This window comes from Lipotes vexillifer, unplaced genomic scaffold, assembly GCF_000442215.2.
Source record: "Lipotes vexillifer unplaced genomic scaffold, Lipotes_vexillifer_v1.1 scaffold678, whole genome shotgun sequence".
Classification (NCBI taxonomy): Eukaryota; Metazoa; Chordata; class Mammalia; order Artiodactyla; family Lipotidae; genus Lipotes; species Lipotes vexillifer.
In genome coordinates this window covers 987,019-995,076 of record NW_006790338.1, presented here as the reverse complement: position 1 = coordinate 995,076, position 8,058 = coordinate 987,019, and the positions used below count along the sequence as shown (strand labels likewise).

Below are 8,058 nucleotides of genomic sequence, written 5' to 3'. Positions count from 1 at the left end.
CAAACTAGAATAGAAGGGAAACTCTTCACCTAATACAGGGCATTTAAGAAAAACCCACAGGTAACACCATACTTAATGGTCAGAGACAATGCTTTCTCCCTTAGTGCAAAACAAGGATGTCTGCTCTCACTACTTCTGTTCTATATTGTACTGGAGGTTCCAGTCAAGACAAGAAAAAGAAAAGGCATTCAGATTGAAAAGGAAAACAAAACTCTATCTATTTGCAGAAGACATGATCTTGTATATAGAAAATTCTAAAGAATCACAGACACACTATTAGAACTAATAAATTCAGCAAGATCGCAGGATACAAAGACATTATACAAAAGACAAATGTATTTCTATACACTATCAATGAACAATCCAAAATGAAATTAAGAAAACTATTGTATTTACAATAGCATCAAAAAGAATAAAATACTTCTGGATAAATTTAACAAAAGTGTAAAATTTGTACACTGAAAACTACAAAATAGTATTTTGTACAAAACTACAAAATAGTACTTTGTACAAAGCTACAAAATAGTATTAGAAAGAAATTTAAAACTTAGGGAATTCCCTGGTGGTTCAGGGGTTAGGACTCCACTCGGTGCTCTCACTGCCGAGGGCCTGGGGAACTAAAATTCCATGAGCCGCGAGAGCAGCCCAAAAAAGAGAAATTTAAAACTTAAATAAATGGAAAGACATCCAATGTTTGTGGCTCACAAGGCAGTATTATTAAAATGGCAATACTTCTCAAACCAATCTACAGATTCAATGCAATACCTATCAAAAATCCAAGCTGGGCTTTTTGGAGAAATTGGCAAGTTGATTCTAAAATTCAAAAGGCAATGGAAGACACCTGTAATAGCTGAAACAATCTTGAAAAAGAACAAAGTTGGAGGACTCACAATCCTCCATATCAAAACTTACTACAAAGCTAGAGTAATCAAGACTTGGTGGTAGTGACACAAAGAGAGAGATATATACCAATGGAATAGAATTGAAATTCCAGAAATGAACACTTATATTTATGGTAAACAGACTGTTGGCAAGGGTGCCAAGATAATTGGGTGGGCGAATTAATAGTCTTTTCAACAAATGGTGCCAGAACAACTGCATATCCACATGCAAAAGAATGAAGTTGGATCTTTATCTTACAGCATACCCAAAGATTAGCTCAAAATAGATCATAGACCAAAATGTAAGAGCTAAAACTATAAAAATTTTAGAAGAAAACATAGGAATAAATCTTTGTAAACTTGGGTTAGGCAATGCCTTTTTAGATACAGCATCAAAAGCACAAGTAACAAAAGAAAAAATCGAAAATTGGAATTTTTCAAAATTAAAAAGGTTTGTGCTTCAAATGACACCACCAAGAAGTAAAAAGACAATCCATAGGAGAAAATATTTGCAAATCATTTGTGATAAGAAAATTGTATTCAAAATATTATCAAGAGCACTTACAACTTAACAATGAAAAAGATAACCCAATTTAAAAATGTACCAAGGATTTAAATAGATATTTGTACAAAGATATACAAATGGCCAATAAGCACAAGAAACTATGCTCAGTATAATTGATCATTAGGGAATTGCAAATCAAAGCCATGATATGATGCCATTTCATATGCACTAAGATAGTTATAATAAAAATACAGACAATGGCAAGAGTTGGAGAGGATGTGGAGAAACTGGGATCCTCATAAGTTGCTGTAGGAATGTAAAATGGTGCAGCCACTTTGGAAGACAGTTTGGTCGTTCCTCAAAATATTAAATATAGAGTTTCTATATGACTCATTTCACTCCTAGGTATATACCCAAGAGAAATGAAAACACATATCTACACAAAACTTGTACACAAATATTTATAATAGCATTATCGATAACAGCCAAAAGGTGGAAACAACTCAGATGTCCATCAACTGATGAATAGATAAAGAAAATGTGGTATGTCTGTACAATGGAATATTATTCAACCATAAAAAAGAATGAAATACTGATACATGTTACAACATGGATGAGCCTTGAAAACATGCTTGGTGAAAGAAGCCAGCCCCCAAAGACAGTAAGAATGTATGTATATGTGACTGCATGTATTGTATGATACTATTTACAGTTGACCCTTGAACAACAGGGTTTAAACTGTGTGGGCCCACTTATACATGGATTTTTTTCAATAAATTCATACTACAGTAATACACAATTTGCAATTGATTGAATCCAAGGTTGCAGAAACTTGGATATAGGGAGGGTTGGCTGCAAAGTTATACACGGATTTTCTACTGCAAGGAACGTAGGTGTCCCCAACCCCTACGTTGTTCAAGAGTCAACTGTATATGAAATGACCAAAACAGGCAAATGTATAGAGACAGAAAATAGAATAGTGGCTTCTTAGAGCTGGGGAGGGTGGGGAATTGGGAGTTATTGCTAATGGGTTTGGGCTTTCTTTGGGTGATGATGAAAATATTCTAAAGTTAGGTTGTAGTAATGACTGCACAATTCTTTGAACATACTAAAAACTACTGAGTTGTACACTTTAATTGGGTAAATTTTATAGTTTGTGAATTATGTCTCAAAAAAGCTGTTTTTAAAAAGTGAGTTCACCTTTAAAGCTAATAATTAAGCAAGTTAATGTATTAGTGTAATTTTAGGGCAATGTGATCCTTTCCTTATGAATTTTATGGATGTTGTAGGAACTAGGCTTCAAAGTTTTTCATTGTAAAAAGAATTACTAAAGTTTTTATTCCATTTCTTCATTGAGGAATTATCTCTACTTCTTCATTTTACCTTAAGGAACAATACTAATTATTAAAATCTTGATCTTTCCGCTTTTCCCTCCTCCCTAAGAAACCACAGCTAAATTATTAAGACAATAATAACCAGAAAAATATCTGCTAAAGCAATAGGTTTCAGACATTTTTTACTACAGCTCACAGTGAGAAATATTTTATCTTGCCTCCTAGTACATGCCAGTATATAAGTAACGTAAATAGAATTTTCATGAATCAATACTTACCCACTACCATGTATAACACCCTCTAATAGTTTTTCCTATTCTATCTTATTTCATTTTTGGAAATGCTGGTTGTGACTCAGTAAATTGATTTTTATGAACCACTAATGGGCCCCCCAAAGTGGGTCTGAATCATAACTAGTCCACTTGCTATCAGAAAGTGTGGATTCGGCTTTTTGTTTTAGGAAAAGAAAAATTTGGAAAAAATTATCAAAAATAAGTGTATATATGTTCACTAATATTTTTATGGAAAACAATCTGATGGTACAGTAGGCTGGCCAGGCAAATTAAATGGTCTAGGAATACAGATAGATCATAAGAAAATGTATCCGAACAGAGGCAGGAATAGGGCTCCATGTGGATGCTTGTTTATTTATTTATTTTTTTAACATCTTTATTGGAGTATAATTGCTTTACAATGGTATGTTAGTTTCAGCTTCACAACAAAATGAATCAGTTATATATATATACATGTTCCCATATCTCTTCCCGCTTGCATCTCCCTCCCTCCCACCCTCTCTATCCCACCCCTACAGGTGGTCACAAAGCACCGAGCTGATCTCCCTGTGCTATGTGGCTGCTTCCCACTAGCTATCTACCTTACATTTGGTGGTGTATAACTTGTCCATGCCTCTCTCTCGCTTTTTCACAGTTTACCCTTCCCCCTCCCCATATCCTCAAGTCCATTCTCTAGTAAGTCTGTGTCTTTATTCCTGTTTCACCCCTAGGTTCTTCATGACATTTTTTTTCTTAAATTCCATATATATGTGTTAGCATACGGTATTTGTCTCTCTCTTTCTGACTTACTTCACTCTGTATGACAGACTCTAGGTCTATCTCCACCTCATTACAAATAGCTCGATTTCGTTTCTTTTTATGGCTGAGTAATATTCCATTGTATATATGTGCCACATCTTCTTTATCCATTCATCCGATGATGGACACTTAGGTTGTTTCCATCTCCGGGCTATTGTAAATAGAGCTGCAATGAACATTTTGGTACATGATTCTTTTTGAATTATGGTTTTCTCAGGGTATATGCCTAGTAGTGGGATTCCTGGATCATATGGTAGTTCTATTTGTAGTTCTTTAAGGAACCTCCATACTGCTCTCCACAGTGGCTGTATTAATTTACATTCCCACCAACAGTGTAAGAGGGTTCCCTTTTCTCCACACCCTCTCCAGCATTTATTGTTTCTAGATTTTTTGATGATGGCCATTCTGACTGGTGTGAGATGATATCTCATTGTAGTTTTGATTTGCATTTCTCTAATGATTAATGATGTTGAGCATTCTTTCATGTGTTTGTTGGCAGTCTGTATATCTTCTTTGGAGAAATGTCTATTTAGGTCTTCTGCCCATTTTTGGATTGGGTTGTTTGTTTTTTTGTTATTGAGCTGCATGAGCTGCCTGTAAATTTTAGAGATTAATCCTTTGTCAGTTGATTCATTTGCAAATATTTTCTCCCATTCTGAGGGCTGTCTTTTGGTCTTGTTTATGGTTTCCTTTGCTGTGCAAAAGCTTTGAAGTTTCATTAGGTCCCATTTGTTTATTTTTGTTTTTATCTCCATTACTCTAGGAGATGGGTCAAGAAGGATCTTGCTGTGATTTATGTCATAGAGTGTTCTGCCTATGTTTTCCTCTAAGAGTTTGATAGTTTCTGGCCTTACATTTAGGTCTTTAATCCATTTTGAGCTTATTTTTGTGTATGGTGTTAGGGAGTGATCTAATCTCATACTTTTACATGTACCTGTCCAGTTTTCCCAGCACCACTTATTGAAGGGGCTGTCCTTTCTCCACTGTATATTCCTGCCACCTTTATCAAAGATAAGGTGACCATATGTGCATGGGTTTATCTCTGGGCTTTCTATCCTATTCCATTGATCTATCTTTCTGTTTTTGTGCCAGTACCATACTGTCTTGATTACTGTAGCTTTGTAGTATAGTCTGAAGTCAGGCAGCCTGATTCCTCCAGCTCCATTTTTTGTTCTCAAGATTGCTTTGGCTATTCGGGGTCTTTTGTGTTTCCATACAAATTGTGAAATTTTTTGTTCTAGTTCTGTGAAAAATGCCAGTGGTAGTTTGATAGGGATTGCATTGAATCTATAGATTGCTTTGGGAAGTAGAGTCATTTTCACAATGTTGATTCTTCCAATCCAAGAACATGGTATATCTCTCCATCTGTTTGTATCATCTTTAATTTCTTTCATCAGTGTCTTATAATTTTCTGCATACAGGTCTTTTGTCTCCTTAGGTAGGTTTATTCCTAGATATTTTATTCTTTTTGTTGCAATGGTAAATGGGAGTGTTTTCTTGATTTCACTTTCAGATTTTTCATCGTTAGTATATAGGAATGCCAGAGATTTCTGTGCATTAATTTTGTATCCTGCTACTTTACCAAATTCATTGATTAGCTCTAGTAGTTTTCTGGTAGCATCTTTAGGATTCTCTATGTATAGTATCATGTCATCTGCAAACAGTGACAGCTTTACTTCTTCTTTTCCGATTTGGATTCCTTTTATTTCCTTTTCTTCTCTGATTGCTGTGGCTAAAACTTCCAAAACTATGTTGAATAAGAGTGGTGAGAGTGGGCAACCTTGTCTTGTTCCTGACCTTAGTGGAAATGCTTTCAGTTTTTCGCCATTGAGGATGATGTTGGCTGTGGGCTTGTCATATACGGCCTTTATTATATTGAGGAAAGTTCCCTCTACACCTACTTTCTGCAGGGTTTTTATCATAAATGGGTGTTGAATTTTGTCAAAAGCTTTCTCTGCATCTATTGAGATGATCATATGGTTTTTCTCCTTCAGTTTGTTAATATGGTGTATCACATTGATTGATTTGCGTATATTGAAGAATCCTTGCATTCCTGGAATAAACCCCACTTGATCATGGTGTATGATCCGTTTAATGTGCTGTTGGATTCTGTTTGCTAGTATTTTGTTGAGGATTTTTGCATCTATGTTCATCAGTGATATTGGCCTGTAGTTTTCTTTCTTTGTGACATCCTTGTCTGGTTTTGGAATCAGGGTGATGGTGGCCTCGTAGAATGAGTTGGGGAGTGTTCCTCCCTCTGCTCTATTTTGGAAGAGTTTGAGAAGGATGGGTGTTAGCTCTTCTCTAAGTGTTTGATAGAATTGGCCTGTGAAGCCACCTGGTCCTGGGCTTTTGTTTGTTGGAAGATTTTTAATCACAGTCTCAATTTCAGTGCTTGATGCTTGTTTTTTGAGACAGATGAGAAATAAAATGGGTGAAGAAGGTTAAAAAAAAGGAAAGAAGAAGAAGCACACTGTGGGGACTTACCTGGCAGTTCAGTGGTTAAGACTCCACACTTCCACTGCAGGGGGCGCAGGTTCCATGCCTGGTTGGGGAATAAGATCCCGCAAGCCACAGCCAAAAACAAAAAAGAAGCACACTGAGAAGAGATTAGAGTAACTCCAAGAAAAGTTATATAGCTGTATGCTAAATTTCTGATTACCTTATCACCTTCCTCTTACTCAGTCAAGCTTTACACGCTGATTTTCTAATGCAGTAATTCAGTCACACTGGATTAGCCTGAAGTTTGATTTGGAGGGCTGACAACCCAATCTTGGTTTTTTTGTTTTATTTTGTTTTTGTTTCAACCGTCACTTTATTGCAAGATGGTTGAATTAATTCAAATTTAAACTATAACTTGATAATTTTTAGTCAGGTACCAAATTTTATTCAAAGCAAACTGCTTATTCAAAAGTGATCATGGAACAACTCAAAACGCAAAGCAAGAAGGATGAGAGAAACACCTTACTGGCCAATAGATTGTTTTGATTCTCTCATTATAGAAACTCAAACTTTTCATTTTTAGGAAAGGGAAACTAACTTCAGTAGAGAGCAATACAGAAAGACTTTGTCACAGACTAATTTCCATTTAGTCAGTTAACTGTTTCTAGCTGTCTCAATTGGGACAGGTGCATTTACAGAACTGGCTGTGCTTGAGCCTTCTTTGCAAGCAACTTTAGGTCTGCAGTGCACTTGGCAATTGTCTCCTTCTCCTGCTACACAGAGATGCTCTGTACCACATTCTTCTCCACCCAGTTTATCATGTGCCCTTGTTCCTTTTGACGCATCATATTCTGCACAGAGATGTGATAGTCCAGGCGATTCTTTACCTCCTTGTATGCACTATGCAGTCGTTCCCAGTAAGTAACCTCCAAGGCCGTGGCAATGTTATTCCTCTGGACATCAAAAAGGTAATGGCACTTTTGAACCAGTGCCTGCTGTGACTTCTCCAGATCAACTGCATCCTGGATTTGTTTGATGAAAGCCTGTTTCACTTCTTCGAGTTGCGCAGTTTTTTGCTCATTGAGTTTATCAGCAAATTCCCCAATAGAGGCACCATATATTTTACATAGACAAGAACCCCTATTGTTGATATGGCAGAGAAGGTCTCTGCAGTTATCACATATATTTCTTTGGAGAGTAAGTATAAGATAAGCCCAGTTCTGAGCATGTAGGGTCCTGTTACACCAGTTTTAGGATAAAGAAACTGGAAAAATTCCTCAGGGATCAGCCCCAAATGAACTTTTCCTCCATATTCAGGAAGAGGTGGTACAGGGGCAAGACTTGGCTGCCCTTTGTGAAAGATCCTTGTTGCCTGCAATACCCCTGGACCAAGGAGGGCTGCATTCTTCAGAGAGGGGGCAGCTGCAGTGGCGGCAGAAAGCACCACCCGGGACAGCATTGTCAGGTAGCGTCCACACAACAGTCCACACTGGGTCTTCACGCCCCGGTGACTGCATCAGGAGACTCTGTCAGGGGCAGAAACAAGGTGGTCCCAATCTCGTTTTGATGATCTTTTGGACTTGAAGCTAGTAGAGAGCTCCCTTTTGTATAACTTAGCTCAGCCTTGAAAAATTATACCAGCAATAATAGCATCATCATTCTACAATGAAAGTCGAATTGGAATGTGAATAAAAGTGCCACTGGCCAAGGGCCCCTATCCACTAATTATGTCTTATTTGAAAATCTGACCCAAGTATCTGACAGTCAAAGAGGATATCTTTCATCTTGCCATTATTTTTCACAGT

The 8,058-nt window shown here is 37.0% G+C and overlaps 1 pseudogene; it reads right to left on the bottom strand.

The window, feature by feature from the left end:
- Window positions 1–6,945: 6,945 nt before the first annotated feature.
- On the bottom strand, window positions 6,946–7,762 carry LOC103088753 (ATP synthase F(0) complex subunit B1, mitochondrial pseudogene; annotated as a pseudogene).
- Between the last annotated feature and the right edge of the window lie 296 nt (window positions 7,763–8,058).